The following is a 15,266-nucleotide window of genomic DNA, read 5'->3' as shown; positions in this document are numbered from 1 at the left end:
AAAGGGCAACAGAAATGCTTAGGGGTAAGGAACAGAATGAGGAGCAATGGTGCCAAGTTACAGTGGTGGAAGTCTAGTCTGGATATTAGGAAAACTGTTTCCCCAGGAGGGCGGTGAAGCACTGGAATGTGTTGCCTAGAGAGGTGGTGGAATCTCCATCCCTAAAGGTTTTTGGGTCCTGGCTTGACAATGGGATGATTTAGTTGGGTTGAACATGCTTTGGGCAGAAGCTGGACTCGATGACCTCCTGAGGTCTCTTCCAGACCTAGGATTCTATGAACAGCTACTATATGAGGAGAAATTAAAAAGACTGGGACTTTTCACCTGGGAAAAGAAATGACCAAAGGGTGGGAGGATACGTTAGAGATCTAGAAAATCATGAGTGAAGTGGGAAAATGGAATAAGGAAATGTTATCTGCACCTTCACTAACATAGCACAAGAAGGTCACCCAATGAAAGTTATTGGCAGTGGATTCAAAACAAAAAAAAGGAATTATTTCTTCATGGTCAACCTGTGGAACTCTTCACTAGGAGGTGGTAGAAAGGCCCAAACTAGAACAGGGCTCCAATAAGAACAAAATGAGTTCAAAGAGGACAGGGTCATCAGTGGCTACTAGGCAGGGTGGGCAGATGGTGTCCATAGCTTCTGTTCGTCAGGAGCTGGGAATGGGTGACAGGAGGGGGATCATTTGATGGTCACCTCTTCTGGTCATTCCTTATGAAGCATTTGCTGTTGATTTAGCTGGGTTGCTGTTGGAAGACAGGACACTGGGCTAGACGGACCTTTGGTCTGCCCCAGATGCTCCTATAAAGATGTTCTTATATAGAGCCCCAACGTATTTGGCCCCTGCTGTAATCCACTAGAGCTCACTCCCCTCCCAGAGCTGAGAGCGCCCAGGAGTCCCAACAGTCGCCCTCCTTCTCTCACTACAGAGTTATTAACAGAGTAAAAATAAAGATTAAACTTTTGAAGCCAACCAGCATCCCTGCAGTGACTTGCCACACGGTGTCAGAGTGTGTTCACATCAGAGATGCGTGGATTGAATATTTGTTTGATTTTCTTTTGCGTACATAGGAATTAGATACAGTGCTCCTGCCAGCTGACTGCGAAATTCTCTACCAAAAATACCAGTGTTTTCCAGCGCCTTAGTGGTTCCTGGAAAGAGGTGATGTGGGTGGGGAGGGACAGACTGGGGTGGTTTTGTACTGAGCATGCTCAGTAACACTGCTGAAGCCACTGTCCTACATCAGCCCCCACCCCAGGCTCTCACTCTGCTCCCCCATCGCACCAGACATAGGTCCCCACTCCCCAGTCTGAAATGGCACCCTTGTATGTCCACCATGAAACCTCCTGGGGCATTCTCCCCAGTGCTGGCCGGAACGCTTACTTACAAATGGTGGCTGAATATTCAACCTTCACTTGCTCCACTGCACTCCCTGGTCTCTCAGTCAGCAGTTGCCTCAGTGGTGCCACTGGGCGAATGGGCTGTTCTGAAGCCATAACTGCACCACCTAGCCACTCCCTGGAGCAGCCGTTGGTTCTGATGGGCTGGGTGAAAACACAAGTCAGAGCCCCAGGAACGCTAGGCAAACTGGGATGCAGAATGTGCATCAGGGCAGGACGGAGTGGGGCATCTGCTGGCTGCTGGCCTACATGGAGGTCAGCCAAAGCCTACCCCACCTCTTTCACTGCCCCGGCCCAGCACTAGCTGAATTGCAGCTCGTTAGGGAAGAGGCCATGGGAACTAAAAGGAAGATTCTTGGGACCCAAATCTGTTGAACTGAAATCCAGGTAGCCTGCCTTCTGAGGTAGTGAGGGGCTGGGTTCGAAGAGTGAAGACAGCTACAGTGTAAAGGGAAGCCTGTTGGTCTCAATGCATATTACAAAACATTACAAGGAGTCTCTGTCATCTATCTATCTATTCTCTTGATTGATCAATCCATCATTCCAACCATATTCCTATTGATCGATCGATTAATCCATCCACCCACCTATCTACCTATCTATTGATTGATCCATCTATCCTACTAGCTATCTCGAAGCTGCCCCATTGCTCATTACCAACTAAATGCTCAATGATATTGGCACTTAAGCTTTAATCAGTTATTTTGCTGGGAGGCAAAGTTAGATTTTCCAGATGGTAACAGCCAGGATGACTCATCTTTCCTTTTGGAGAATCAGTATTTCAGTGGCTTTCCACCTGACCCATGCGTTCTCATTCACCAGAAATTGTCAGTGCTTCAGCTACTTCTTTACCCCAAAGCCTTAAAATGCATTTAATCTGAACTAGCTGGCTTGCATATGCTCCTTTTTCCCTGCATTCATTTACCAATTCTTGATCAAAAATTCTTTTACAGGGAGCTTCTATACTAATATGTCCAATTTTATTTTCTGTGCTTATCAATTTAAGACAGATTGTAAACACTCGTTGTTACGTTAACATCATTATTGATTTTCCCTCCTTCCTCCTCTATTTATTAAGAGGCCTGATTTCCTTCCATCATTCTGTCTTCCCTGATATGTTTTTTATTCCCCCCACACCCACCCCATCTTTTTCTTAGCCCCATTGCGTCATTAACTTGTTTGGCTTCCCTTTCCATTTTCTTTATCATCCCTGGTTGAGTGGTTCCCTCTTTCCATTGCTGAATGGATTTCTCTTTTATCCTGAGATTTCTGAGCAGTCCTTGGGAAGCCAATCCTTGTAAAGGGGCCTTTGACTTCAGTCTTTTAGAAGAGCTGATTGAGGGTTAACCTTCATGTACTGAACATATATAATCTGGGATGTTCTGCAGAAAGCCCAGTGCACATCTATCTATCTACTTATCTATGGACCCATGCACAGGGGTGGGTGGGAGGATAGGTCAGTGGTTAGATCATTGACCCTGTAAATGCAGCGTTGTGCGCTTGGGGCCTGGGCTCAATTACCCACCAAAGTCCCTTCAGCTCTATGAGATAGATATGTGGATGCATTGATAGATGGATTGACTGATCAGTTGATAGGTAGATGGATACATCAACCAATAGATTGATAGATACGTATATCTTCATGTTTCTGTCTATCAATCTATTGATTGATGAATCTACCTATCCATCAATTGATCAGTCAATCCATCTATTTATCAATCTATTGATCCATCCACCTATCTACCAATCTACCTTCCTCTCAGTCTATGTGTCTGTCAACCTATCAATATATTGATCAATCCATCCATCCACCTGTCTATTGATCTGTCTATCGATCCACCCATAATCTATTGAGCCATCCTTCCACCCACCTATCAACTGCCTGGAACAGGTTGGGATTCCAGCTAGATTGAAGCCCACCTTTATTCTCTCTCTAATTGTCAGCCCCCAGTGAAGGGAAAAGAGTGGGTGCTGGGTGGAATAAGAGAGCTAGTTTACTGATGCATGATGGCCAGCTTGTGGTCCCTAGCAAGCTGAACCACTGGTCTGATTTTTAGGGCTTTCTGTCAGGTGCTGGTCTCTTACAGATGAAATCAGAGCACTATATCTTTAAGAACATCTTTGCAAATCCTCCTTTGCTTTCATCCTCCCACATTAGGATGGATTGAGGCAGTGTAAGGAAATCTGAATAACTAATCAGAGTCCTCATTAACCCCCTGCTGAGATGCTCAAACATTCACTTTGCTGTTTGTGAAGCAGAAAAAAAAAGCGACATTAAAATTGATGTGTTATTAATCCCACTGCTCTAGACCCCCGGGGCACAGAGGTTCTTCTCTTTTGCCCGAAGCCAAGCAGTATGGTGCCAGCTTCAAGAGCATATGTGGACTTTTTATTATTTATTGGCCTAGTGCGGGGAGGCAACTCCGTGCAGTGAGTGGCTGCTCAGCTCTCATCACCAGGGTCTGATGCCCTCTCTTTGTGTGCATGTATGTGTACAGGCAGTCACAGGCATGCCCATACATGTGCCCACATGTCAGTATTCACATTCATACCCTCACACACACATGCAGACACAGTCACACACATACACATCTTTGCACATACATACACGCGTGTATGTAGGCAGGCACACACACAGCCAGGCATGCAGGTACATGCCCCCCACAGGTATGGCCATGTACACAGGCATAAGAGCTACTTTCCTCTTTCTCACCCGTCATGTGGGCACAGTAGGACTTTTGCTTCTTGTCTCTACTCCGTGTAATGAGAGGAAGAGAAATCGACACTGGGATTTGTTTATCAACAGCATTCAGCTCTCAGGGCTTCTAAAGCTAGGTGGAGGTTAACCTGATGCCCCCTTTCTGTTGGGATTCTCTCAGGCCACTGACAGTGCACGCCTTAAAACTCCTCCTGTAACTCCTGCACAGGAGCCTGGCTGTGGGGCTGCTCCTGCCATGGAACAAGCCGACACAAGCAAGGACACGAATGGGGGAGATCCTCTCCACTCCTCCCTGTGCAGCCACTCAGATTACCATGAGCACAGCTCACACAGGCCATAGCCGGAGTTTCTTTGCTCTTTTCACAGGGGTGAGGAAGAGGGCGATTACTGTTACTGGTACAGGCGGAACCTCTCTAGTCCAGCACTTTCAGGACTGAAGTGGGGCTGACCAAGACGATTTGCTGGACCACGGGAGGTCAGTATTGTCTAGCAGCACTTCCATGGCTTAATGAGCTCCTAGAAAGCATTTAGGGGGTAAATTACATAAGAACAGTCAGACTGGGTCAGACCAAAGGTCCATCTAGCCCAGTGTCCTGTCTTCTGATAGAGGCCAATGCCAGATGCCCCAGAGGGAGTGATCAAAACAGATAATCACAAAAGCAATCCCTCCCCTGGCGCCCATTTCCAACCACTGACAAACAGAAGCTAGGGACACCATTCCTACTTATCCTGGCTAATATACATTGATGGACCTAATCTCTATGAATTTGTCTAATTCTTTTTTGAACCCTAAATACTCAGCTAAATAACATCACTGAACACTGAGATCCCAGACTGGTGGCGCTAAACAAACTTTATGGGACCCCGGGAACCTTGGACAAACCCCTAATAAGTGGTCGTCTGGCAAACTAAAACTTTGCCAGATGATGGCTGTTGCCAGATGAGAGCGTGCTGGACTAGAGGGGTTCAACGACTGGTCTTCCAATACAGTGCTAAAGCAGCAACATCTTCAGGGAGGATGTCCTATGTCAGTGAGAAAGTGTCTTCCCTCATGGTAAATACTCCACCTTCCAAAAAGACAGTAGCTATGTTATTGAAAGACACTCTCCCACCAACATAGAGCTGCCAACCAAAGCTGTGTCTACATGTGCACGCTACTTTGAAGTAGCGGCACTAACTTCGAAATAGCACCCGTCGCGGCTACACGCGTCGGGCGCTATTTCGAAGTTAACTTCGACGTTAGGCGGCGAGACGTCGAAGTCGCTAACCTCATGAGGGGATCGGAATAGCGCCCTACTTCGACGTTCAACGTCGAAGTAGGGACTGTGTAGACGATCCGCGTCCCGCAACGTCGAAATTGCCGGGTTCTCCATGGCGGCCATCAGCTGGGGGGTCGAGAGATGCTCTCTCTCCAGCCCCTGCAGGGCTCTATGGTCACCGTGGGCAGCAGCCCTTAGCCCAGGGCTTCTGGCTGCTGCTGCGTCAGCTGGGGATGCATGCTGCAGGCACAGGGTCTGCAACCAGTTGTCAGCTCTGTGTATTTTGTGTTGTTTAGTGCAACTGTGTCTGGGAGGGACCCTTTAAGGGAGCGGCTTGCTGTTGAGTCCGCCCTGTGACCCTGTCTGCAGCTGTGCCTGGCACCCTTATTTCGATGTGTGCTACTTTGGCGTGTAGACGTTCCCTCGCAGCGCCTATTTCGATGTGGTGCCGCGCAACGTCGAAGTTGAACATCGACGTTGCCAGCCCTGCAGGACGTGTAGACGTTATTGTTGCTACATCGAAATAAGCTATTTCGATGTTGGCTTCACATGTAGACGTAGCCCAAGGGTGTTAGGTCATTAGAAATATATTGTTCAGAGGTGCAGATGTTTCATAGGCCTGAGTGACATGGACCAGTGTAGGTCTGTGGCATAGATCTTGCCACAGGTATATTTTGTAACCCTTTAATAATTCTTGAGGCTGTTCTATGACTTAACTTACACCCTTGTACTCTGGGTGGAGCATAGGTCATCCACAAGATTCCTCCATTTCACTCAGTCTCGGGACAAAACTTGTAGCTGACTCCAGGAGTATCTCAGTTGTTGTCTTTCAGTCTCAGTCGATCTTCTGTACATTGTCTGAGGTCTTCCTCCTTTGCATTTTCCTTGCAGGTTCTATGGGAGAGCTTGACAGACTGTGCTGGATGATGGTTATCTGAGAGTGTGACTTAGCCATTCCCACTTTCTTCTCTTGTTTGAACTTGGCTTACGCAACATGAATGAAAACAGAGAGCACTTGAGTGACTTTTGGTCCTTCAGAGGATTGGTAATAGGTCAGAGTGTTTTTCCACACAAAAGGATCCATAAGGTCACTTGGGTTTCACCAAGCCACTAGTCAGAAATGCAGAATAACGTAGCTGGAGTTGATGTAACTTAAGCCAAATTTCCGTGACATCCCCACAGCAAGAGATTGATGGTACAAACTCTCTAGTTGACTTCTCTTACTCCTCCTGACCCCATGGATTACTGGGGTCAATGGGAGAGTGACAAGCCATCGATTTAGCATGTCCCAACCAGACTTGCTAAACTGACCCCTGGGAGATCAATCTCCAGTGAAGTATAGACTAGGCCTAAGATGTGTCCTCCTGAAGACTGAATGGATGAGTCCACCTGGTTTCTAGATTCCAAGGTCAGAAAGATTGGCTGGTCATCTAGTCTGACCTTCTGGGTAACATAATTTCCCCTAGTCCTCTTCTGACCTGCTACCTTGTCTTTCTCACCCAGGTAGGATGTCACTGCATTGGGTGTGAGATGTGTGATTCTTAATGGTGCCCACTCACTAGCATTTGTGTGTAATGCAAAGCAGTCTGGGGATGGTCTGAGCTGAAACTCATTTATTAGTAGATTCATTTTCCCTCTTTGCCCATGTGCCCCCTCTCCCCCGCCCCGTTAGCAGACTCTTACCTCCTATGGAGCACTAGTGCAGCCAGCTTTGCTGTTAATGAGGTGTTCAGGGAACACAGAATGAGATGAGCTCGTCTGACCAGGCTGTAGCCTCTGGGCCAGTTGGCTGCAGGTGGAGTAGGCTGCTCTTAATCTCTTCCGATGATAAGATTTTACATTTGATTAAAGGTGGGATGCAATGTCCCATCTGAGAGGCTGCTTTAAAGAAGCAAAGCTCTTATGGGACCAAATTAAGCATTGGTGTAAGAGAGCCCAACACCTGCTAAGTCCATGGGAGTAGTGTCAGGGTCACCTTGGCTGGAGCTGTTGTATTGTTGGCATTGTATTGCCATAGCAATGATGGCTAGTAGCACTGTGCTGTAAATTGCGGCATTTTCTTCATTTCTATCTCCTTTTCGTTTGCCTCCTCTCTATCTGTCACATAAATGGCTTTGCTCTTGCTCAGAGGAACAGCTGCTGGGGATAGGAGATTTGCTGAGAGGAGGTGTTTCACTCTGGAAGTTTTCTTCACGCTGTAGGGAGAATAACAAGAACAAGGCAAATTGTTAATTGTGAGGGAGAAGTTATTTAATTGCACAGTCTGGAGAAAACCATCTGACTGCAGAGACATCTATGGTCCTCTTTGCAATTTCTAGTATGTCTTTTATGAATAGGTCAGTGTGCTTGGCTATTAATCAAAAGGATGGTGATTCAAGGCCTAACTGGCTGTGCTAATTTTGATAGCAGCCTTCTGCCTGAAGAGGGGCTCTAAAGAGGATGGAAAGAGGCTGTAGGTCAAGCAGATGACAGTACAAGGAGCAATGGTCTGAAGTTGCAGTGAGGGAGGTCTAGGTTGGCTATTAAGAAAAACTGCTTCACCAGGAGGGTGGTGAAGCCCTGGAATGTGTTACCGAGAGAGGTGGTGGAATCGCCATCTTTGTTTCAGAGGGTTTGATGTTGGACAGTTTCAAGGATATGCAAATAACTTGAATGCTTTGGGTCCTACCTCCTGCTGTCCTCCCTAATCCTCCAATTCCCATCTGAAACTCTTTCCAGTGGCTTCCCAGAGTTGTTTGTGACACCCAGCTACATGAGATGGTCCCTTCTTGCTCTCTTGCCTTGCTTTATTTATTAGCATGATTCCCTATTTCAGTAAGGAATTTTGTGATACCTACATTAAAGACATTGCATTGTTCTCCATGGCTGTGTACTCACATTTTGAACTTAAATTTTCTCTGTAATTTAAACAACTGGGGATTAGAATCATAGAATCCTAGGGCTGGAAGAGACCTCAGGAGGTCATCAAGTCCAACCCCCTGCTCAAAGCACAACTAATCCCAACTAAATAACCTCAGCCAGGGCTTTGTCAAACCAGGACTTAAAAACCTCTAGGGATGGAGATTCACCACCTCTCTGGGTAACGCGTTCGAGTGCTTCACCACCTGCCTGGTGAAACAGTGTTTCCTTTATTTTACAGACCGTTACTTTTTGTGGATTGTCAGTTATCATAATTAAATTCACACATCCTCTACTGATACTGTAAAACACTAATTTTTGTCATCAAAATGTCACATAGTACCAAGTCAACTGCCTTACAAAAGTGTATCGCATTTATGCAGTTACTTTTATCAAGTAAATACACTATTCTATCAAAAGATCAGGTTCATTTGCTGACACCTATTTCACAATAAACCACCTTAGTTGGCATGAATTATTTTCCTAGATTTTAATTCAATTAAATCCTGTATCAGTTTTTTCATTATTTGCCCATGGTTGATGCTGATTGGCCTAAAGATAGCTGGATCATCCCAATTGTACTTTTTAAATATTGGCACAACATTGGCCCTGTTGCAGTATTCTGGAACTTCCCCAGCATTCCAAGATTGTTAAGAATTAACACCAGTGGGCCTGAGCTGCCTTAGTCAGCTCTTTTAGAACCCTTGGTGCAAGTTACCCACATTTTCTGATTTAAAAATGCTTATACCTAGTAGATTTTCTCTAACAGATTTCTCAGTTTTTAGCAGACTGCAAAATCCTTCACAAATATCTCATCTTGTGTCTTCCAAATGTGGAACAGAAATATTAACAGAACACTTCTGCCTTTTCTGCAACATTATTAATAATTTTACCATCTCCATCTCGCAAGGACCTATACTATTGCTAGGTTTTGTTCTGCACATGCTGCAGGACTGACTGATTTGTATGGTAGCAGAGCAACTCACCTAGATGGAGCATAGTCTAATGGCTGCTTTGGAGATGTAAATATTCATGATTAATTATTTTCCTAGATCTGAAATAAGGTGAACTTACACTGTCCGAGCCACTCTTTCCAAAGGACTCACTCTATTGGACTCTCTTGAAAAATCTGCTATGCGCCTATGAGGGAAGAGAAGGGCGATTCGGAGGATATTTCTGAGGGTATTCTCCCAGTTAGTACCCTCTAGACACATTCACTCAGTTGATTTCAGAGAAGTGGGGTTGGAGGCTTTCGTTTATTTTTAAATGTGTTTAGCAGTTGAGCTAATAATACCACAGAGTTATACAACAGACAGAATTTTTTAATCTCATTTAGGAGTTCTTCTTTGTGCTTGGTGTTGCTTTCCATATTTCTCTGAGCTTGGACCATGAAACATAATGATCAGTTTCATTTTTGTGCTAATGATTAGCCAATTTCATTCCTCCATTAGTGTTGCAAATACTTCAGGGAACTAATTATGTTTTGGGGGGTTTTAAACTGTTTTTACTGAATGTTTTAAAAAAATATTCCTAAATTCAGAGCCATACTTGCTCTGACATTGTCATTTTGCTTGCTTGCCTTTTTATGGACTGAAAACACACACGAGGGTAGACAGGAATATTTTCCTAGTTTTCCAAACGCTTTTGGTTCTTGATGTTAGTCTGGGTCATAAAATATCTCAGTGATGCTTATAAAGAGTAGAACTGTTGGGGGAAGCTGCAGATTACTTTGTGTTTCTGCTGCTTTCATTTGTGTGGAAATGGTTTCTGATGGAGGAAGTCCTCTTTCTCTGGTTGATCATTCATCTTCCTCTCCCCAGGTGCTTTGGCATTGACTGAACGAAGGAGGCTTTATTTTACCGACAGACAAAGAGCGGGGGACAGAGGTTCAGAGGACTCTCAGCTCCCAGCACTCGCTCCAAACAGTAAGACCCATCATATTTCTATAGCTTCAAACGAATGACTAAAACAAAGCAGAATCATTTTGATAACTGGCTCAATGAAATTAACAAATCAGGGTGATTTACACATGCAATAGACCAGGAGTGACTTTACTGACACTTTAATGGGGACATTGGCAATATATTTATCATAATTTTAATATAATTGTAATAAAATAATCCCCTGGCAGCCAGCTATTGACTTAGCAAAATGGTTTTGTCCAGGATATTATAAAAGGCTTTCTATTGAGTGATTGGTTGCAGCTTTTGGTTTAAAACAAATACACAAAGTGTGTGTTTTGGGAAAAAATCCAAACTTTTAATTGTCTCAACTTCTAATGGTGAGAGCTTGAAAGGAGTCCATTAGCTTAACTATTATTGTTCCTGTGGAAAATTTGCCAGTTTTTTAAATATTTTTCATTGTAAGGGTTTATATCAGAGTGTTTCTCCAAAAGGCTAACTGTACTTTAAAAGGAAAAGGACCAAAAGTATATAGCATTATTATTCCCACATTTACAAGAGCTGTGGGGTGTGGTCGGAGTCAAAAATTGACAGTTGATAAAAACACAAACCCTAATAATCTAGAGAACAATCAATATGGGAACCGCTATAATTGGCCAAACCAAAGGTCCATCTAGCCTAGTGTCCTGTCTTCTGACAGTGCTAATGCCAGGTGCCCCAGAGGGAATGAACGGAACAGGTAATCATTAAATGATCCCACTCCTGTCATCCATTTCCATCCTCTGCCAAACAGAGGCTGGGGACACCATTCCTACCTAGCCTGGCTAACAGCCATTGATGAGCATATTCTCCACAAACATTTCTAGTTCTTTTTTTAAACCCTGTTAGTCTTAATCATCACAGCATCCAATCAGCAAAGAGTTCCATAGGTTGACTGTGTGTTGTGTGAAGAAGTACTTCCTCTGGCTTGTTTTAAACCTTCTGCCTATTAATTTCATCTGGTGAGCCCTCGTTCTTATGTTGTGAGAGACTAATTAGCACATCATTTCTACTTCCTTTGTGCCAGTCATGATTTTATAGACCTCAGTCGTATGCCCTCTTACCTGTCTCTTTTCCAGCTGAAAAGTGCTAGACTTACTAATCCCTCACCTTATGGAAGCTGTTCTATACCCCTAATAATTTTTGTTGCCCTTTTCCACTTCCAATATATCGTTTCTGAGACGGAGTGATCGTATTCCCATCCACTTGTCAAGATATGGGTGAATCATGTATCTATTTAGAGGTAATATGATCTTTCCTGTCTTATTCTATATCCCTTCCTTAATGCTTGCCAACATTTTGTTTGCTTTTTTGACTGTAGCTGCACACCGAGTGGATGTTTTCAGAGAACAATGATGCCAAATCTTTCTCGAGTCGTAACAGCTATGAGACCCCATCATTTTAACAATTGGCATTGTTAATCTCAGATTGAATCTGCCATTTTGTGGCCCAGTCATCCAGTTTTGAGAGATCCTTTTGTAGCTCATTAGGCTACTCAATGGTTGTGAGTAGTTGTGCATGATCTTCGAATGTTGCCCTTTTTCCAGATCATTTATAAGTATACTGAATACAACTGTTCCAAAGAAGCCAACAGACATGTCAGGCCCCTGGGCAAGATGGCAGGGAGGCAGTTCTGAACTCCTAGAAGGGGCAGGGCCTTAAGCGTAAGGGGTGGGACGGCAGGCAGCCAGCTTTTGTCGCTGCCTAGAGTGTGCTGCACTGTGGTCCCTGCCCGCCCCAGGCAGCCCTCAGCCCTGCCCAGTGCTCCAGCAACAATAACAATAAGTCCTGTGGCCCATGAAAGCTTATACTCCAAAATATCTGTTATTCTGCAAGGTGCCACAGGACTTCTCATTGTTTTTGAAGTTACAGACTAACTTGGCTACCTCTCTGATATGGTGCTCCAGCAGTGATTTAAAGTGGCTAAGGATCAGGATACTGCCCCTGCTTGACTCACTGGGCCCTAGGGCCGTTGCCTCTTAAATTCCACCATTGGCAGGCATGAACTTGTCTCAGTATGGACCCTGGGGAACTTCACTATTTATCTGTCTCCATTCTGAAAACCAACCATTTATGCTACTCTTTATTTCCTATATTTTAACCAGTTTTCAATCTACGAAGGACCTTCCCTCTTATCCCATGGCAACTTATTTTATTTGGGAGCCTTTCTAGAAATCTAAGTACACTGTATTCATTGGCTCCCCCTTGTTCACATGCTCATAAACCACTTAAAAGAATTCTAGCAGATGGGTAAGAGATGATTTCCCTTTGCAGACACCATGCTGACTTTTCCCAAAAAGTTATGTTCATCTACATATCCAACAATATTATTCTTTACTATCGTTTCAGCTAATTTGCCTGGTACTGATGTTAGACTTAGTGGTTTGTAATAGCCAGGATCACCTCTAGAACCCTTTTTAAATATTGGCATCACATTAGCTATCTGCCAGTCCTTTGGCATAAAAGCTGAGTTGCAAGACTTCCTCTCTTAGAACAGAACCTTCTTGCCATAGGAATGTTTTGGTTTTTTTGCCAAACCATGTAAAGTAATCGTAGAATAGAACACTAGAACTGGAAGGGACCTCATGAGATCATCAAGTCCAGTTCCCTGACCTCATGGCAGGACCAAGTACCATCTATGTGAGGATTATATTCTATGAACCCCTCTATGAGAACTAATCAGAGATTAGGCCTTTCACATGTGCTGTTGGAATTCTTTTGGGGGTAGTTCTTGGGCATGTTATATTGGCAATCTGATCAGAAGATTGCTGTGGTCTCTTGTGGCCTTGATGTCTGTGAATCATAACCTCCATCAAACAATGTCAGGACTGATAACAAGGCCATCCTGTGTTACCATATTACATCAGATTTCACAATGGCATTGGTCAACTTCTGATTGAATGTGGCTCTTTACTGAGATGTAAGTGATGGTTTCTATGTTTTCTACAACTTGATAGAACATTTTAACTTGTGGAAAGGTGACATCATGTTGATTATTCTTCAAGTTAGTAAAATTATGTTAAGTCAATTCTCAACAAAACCCATCTCTTGCTGAAATTAAGTGACTCGAGAGTCAAGGCCAACCCCCAGAGAGGAAACCCACGCAACTGAAGATTCTTCTCTCATTCCATTCATGGGAAATCGACTACAATGTCCCACTTGGCCCTGCTTGTTCGATATCTCAGGATGATGCCTGTCTTCTGGTCCCATCTTGCCCAAGGATTTGAATGTTCCTTTGGACAGTGCCCCAAACAAAGGGCAGAGATTGTTTGCCACACTGGCCTAGCCTGGCTCCTGGCTGCCCTGTGTCCTAGAGAGATGCTGAGACACAATTGAGTCATCACTGGCATGGCAGCAGTGGCCAATATCAATGGTTTTCAAACAGTGTGCCTTGAGAACTGTCAAAGAGCGCCGTGACATTACATCAATGTCCCCTCACTCTGGCTCTTTGCAGAACCACTGGGGTGAGGGGGAATTGATGACCCTGCACCAGCTGGGGCTCAAGCAGCAAGGATGCCTGAGTCCCAGCTGGCAAAGGGTTTGTCAATTCCCCCTGCCCCCAGGGGCTTTTTGGAGAGCCACTGCGAGGGGAAATGCTAACCCTGCAGGACCCCATTCATGATGGGAGGCAGCTGAAATGCTGCTTCCTGGCCTCAATGAACTGGAAGGGAGCCCACCGTCACTCCCTGTTGTGACAAGTGGGGAGGAAGGGAGGGCAGAAGTCTGTTGGAGTTGGGACCCAGATTAAATGCTGCATCTTAGCTCCAATGGGCTGGAAGGGAGGGGAGGTGCTTTCAGTGGTCAACTGTTTATTCAATATCCCTAGCACAGCTCTGAGCAGAGTTTGAAAATGTGTCTGCCCTCGCTGTGGAAGACGGCGTATTCTGAGGTGGATTTGAAACATTAATGCATTTGATCCTTGTTTAGCTTGTTGCGTGCACGGCTGTGTGGCAAACCTCTCTGGTAAGACCATCATAATGAATGTAAGTAAATGTGCCATTTACGAGCAATTGATTCAGCTGAGAACAGTGGGTGCAACATGGAATTGTTTGTTCCACTGAAGGGTGCCAGGTAACTGAAAGGGTTGGGAACCACTACTCTCCATCTGTGGCTGACTATGAACTCCCTCACATGAGCTCAGTTGTGTTGGCTAGTGCATTGTAAGGCAGGGGGATCCAAAACTCCACCCATGTTCCAACACTTCCCACACACCCACCTGGAGGGGGGCCAGGCAGGTGCACAAGTTGTGAGTATTGCCTGCCCTCTTTCCTTGGGCAGGTGTTTGGAAAAGTCACAGTCTAGACTTTGGGAAGTACCTAAGACTCACCAAGAGGGAAAGCAGGGCCCCAGGGAATCCAGGAATCAGAGCATGTGGCTAATTTTAAGCATTGGACAGAAGTCCTTGGGGTGACCTCAGATGCTAGGTTCAGCACAGCCTAGCAGCTTATTGAATCAGGCCTTATGATGACAACTCGTAGCAGAAACCAAAGAGAAAAATGAAAATGATTTCAAATGGGAATCTGATTTAGCTTGAGAGGCACCATCAAGTACCTCCCACCTCAGTGGTGATGAGTGATGACTCCAGTATTCAATACTTTGCAAAAGCCAAGAATTTTCCTTTTGTTCTAGTGATGGGATTTCTAGATCAAAATGTTCAGGCCTCAGCAAAGACAGAATTTGCACACTGCTTCCTGAATGGGAGGTAGCCTGTGGAAAGAGACCCAAAAATAGGTAGAAAAAATTGCATCACTGCTAGTCAGCAAATGATTACTAAAAAGTGCAGTCAGCTCCTTTTAGGAACCCAGAGACTTGAACATTTAGATGTTTAATCCTGGGTTGTGTTTAGAGAACATGGATGGGGGAGGGGGAGTGAGGGAGGAAGCAAATTAATTTTTCAAAGCAGAGGTGAATGAGGAAATTGTTTTCCTGAACTCCAGAAAACTGGTGAAATGAAATTGGGACCCTGCCTAAAACCAAACAGCCAAGCGATGTAGGGCTCAGGCTGAATGTGACTTATGAGGAGAGACTGAGGGATTTAGGCTTAT

The 15,266-nt window shown here is 44.7% G+C and overlaps 1 protein-coding gene and 1 long non-coding RNA gene across 10 annotated transcripts in view; one reads left to right on the top strand and one right to left on the bottom strand.

Annotated features, from left to right (window-relative positions):
- Nucleotides 1–15,266, top strand: part of PKNOX2 (PBX/knotted 1 homeobox 2) — a 279,747-nt gene that overhangs the window by 141,820 nt on the left and 122,661 nt on the right. For all 9 annotated transcript variants that reach the window (XM_074977023.1, XM_074977020.1, XM_074977022.1 and 6 more), the window contains one exon: nucleotides 10,102–10,206. The gene's annotated coding sequence lies outside the window, so the exon portion shown is untranslated. The remainder of the gene's footprint in view (nucleotides 1–10,101; nucleotides 10,207–15,266) is intronic.
- LOC142001613 (uncharacterized) overlaps nucleotides 1–15,266 on the bottom strand; it is a 39,053-nt gene that overhangs the window by 11,264 nt on the left and 12,523 nt on the right. The window contains exon 2 of the long non-coding RNA XR_012642533.1: nucleotides 7,067–7,578. This is a non-coding gene — a long non-coding RNA (uncharacterized LOC142001613). The remainder of the gene's footprint in view (nucleotides 1–7,066; nucleotides 7,579–15,266) is intronic.

Source organism: Carettochelys insculpta, chromosome 25 (genome assembly GCF_033958435.1).
Source record: "Carettochelys insculpta isolate YL-2023 chromosome 25, ASM3395843v1, whole genome shotgun sequence".
In the NCBI taxonomy this organism is placed as follows: Eukaryota; Metazoa; Chordata; order Testudines; family Carettochelyidae; genus Carettochelys; species Carettochelys insculpta.
This window is presented reverse-complemented; position numbering and strand designations above follow the sequence as displayed.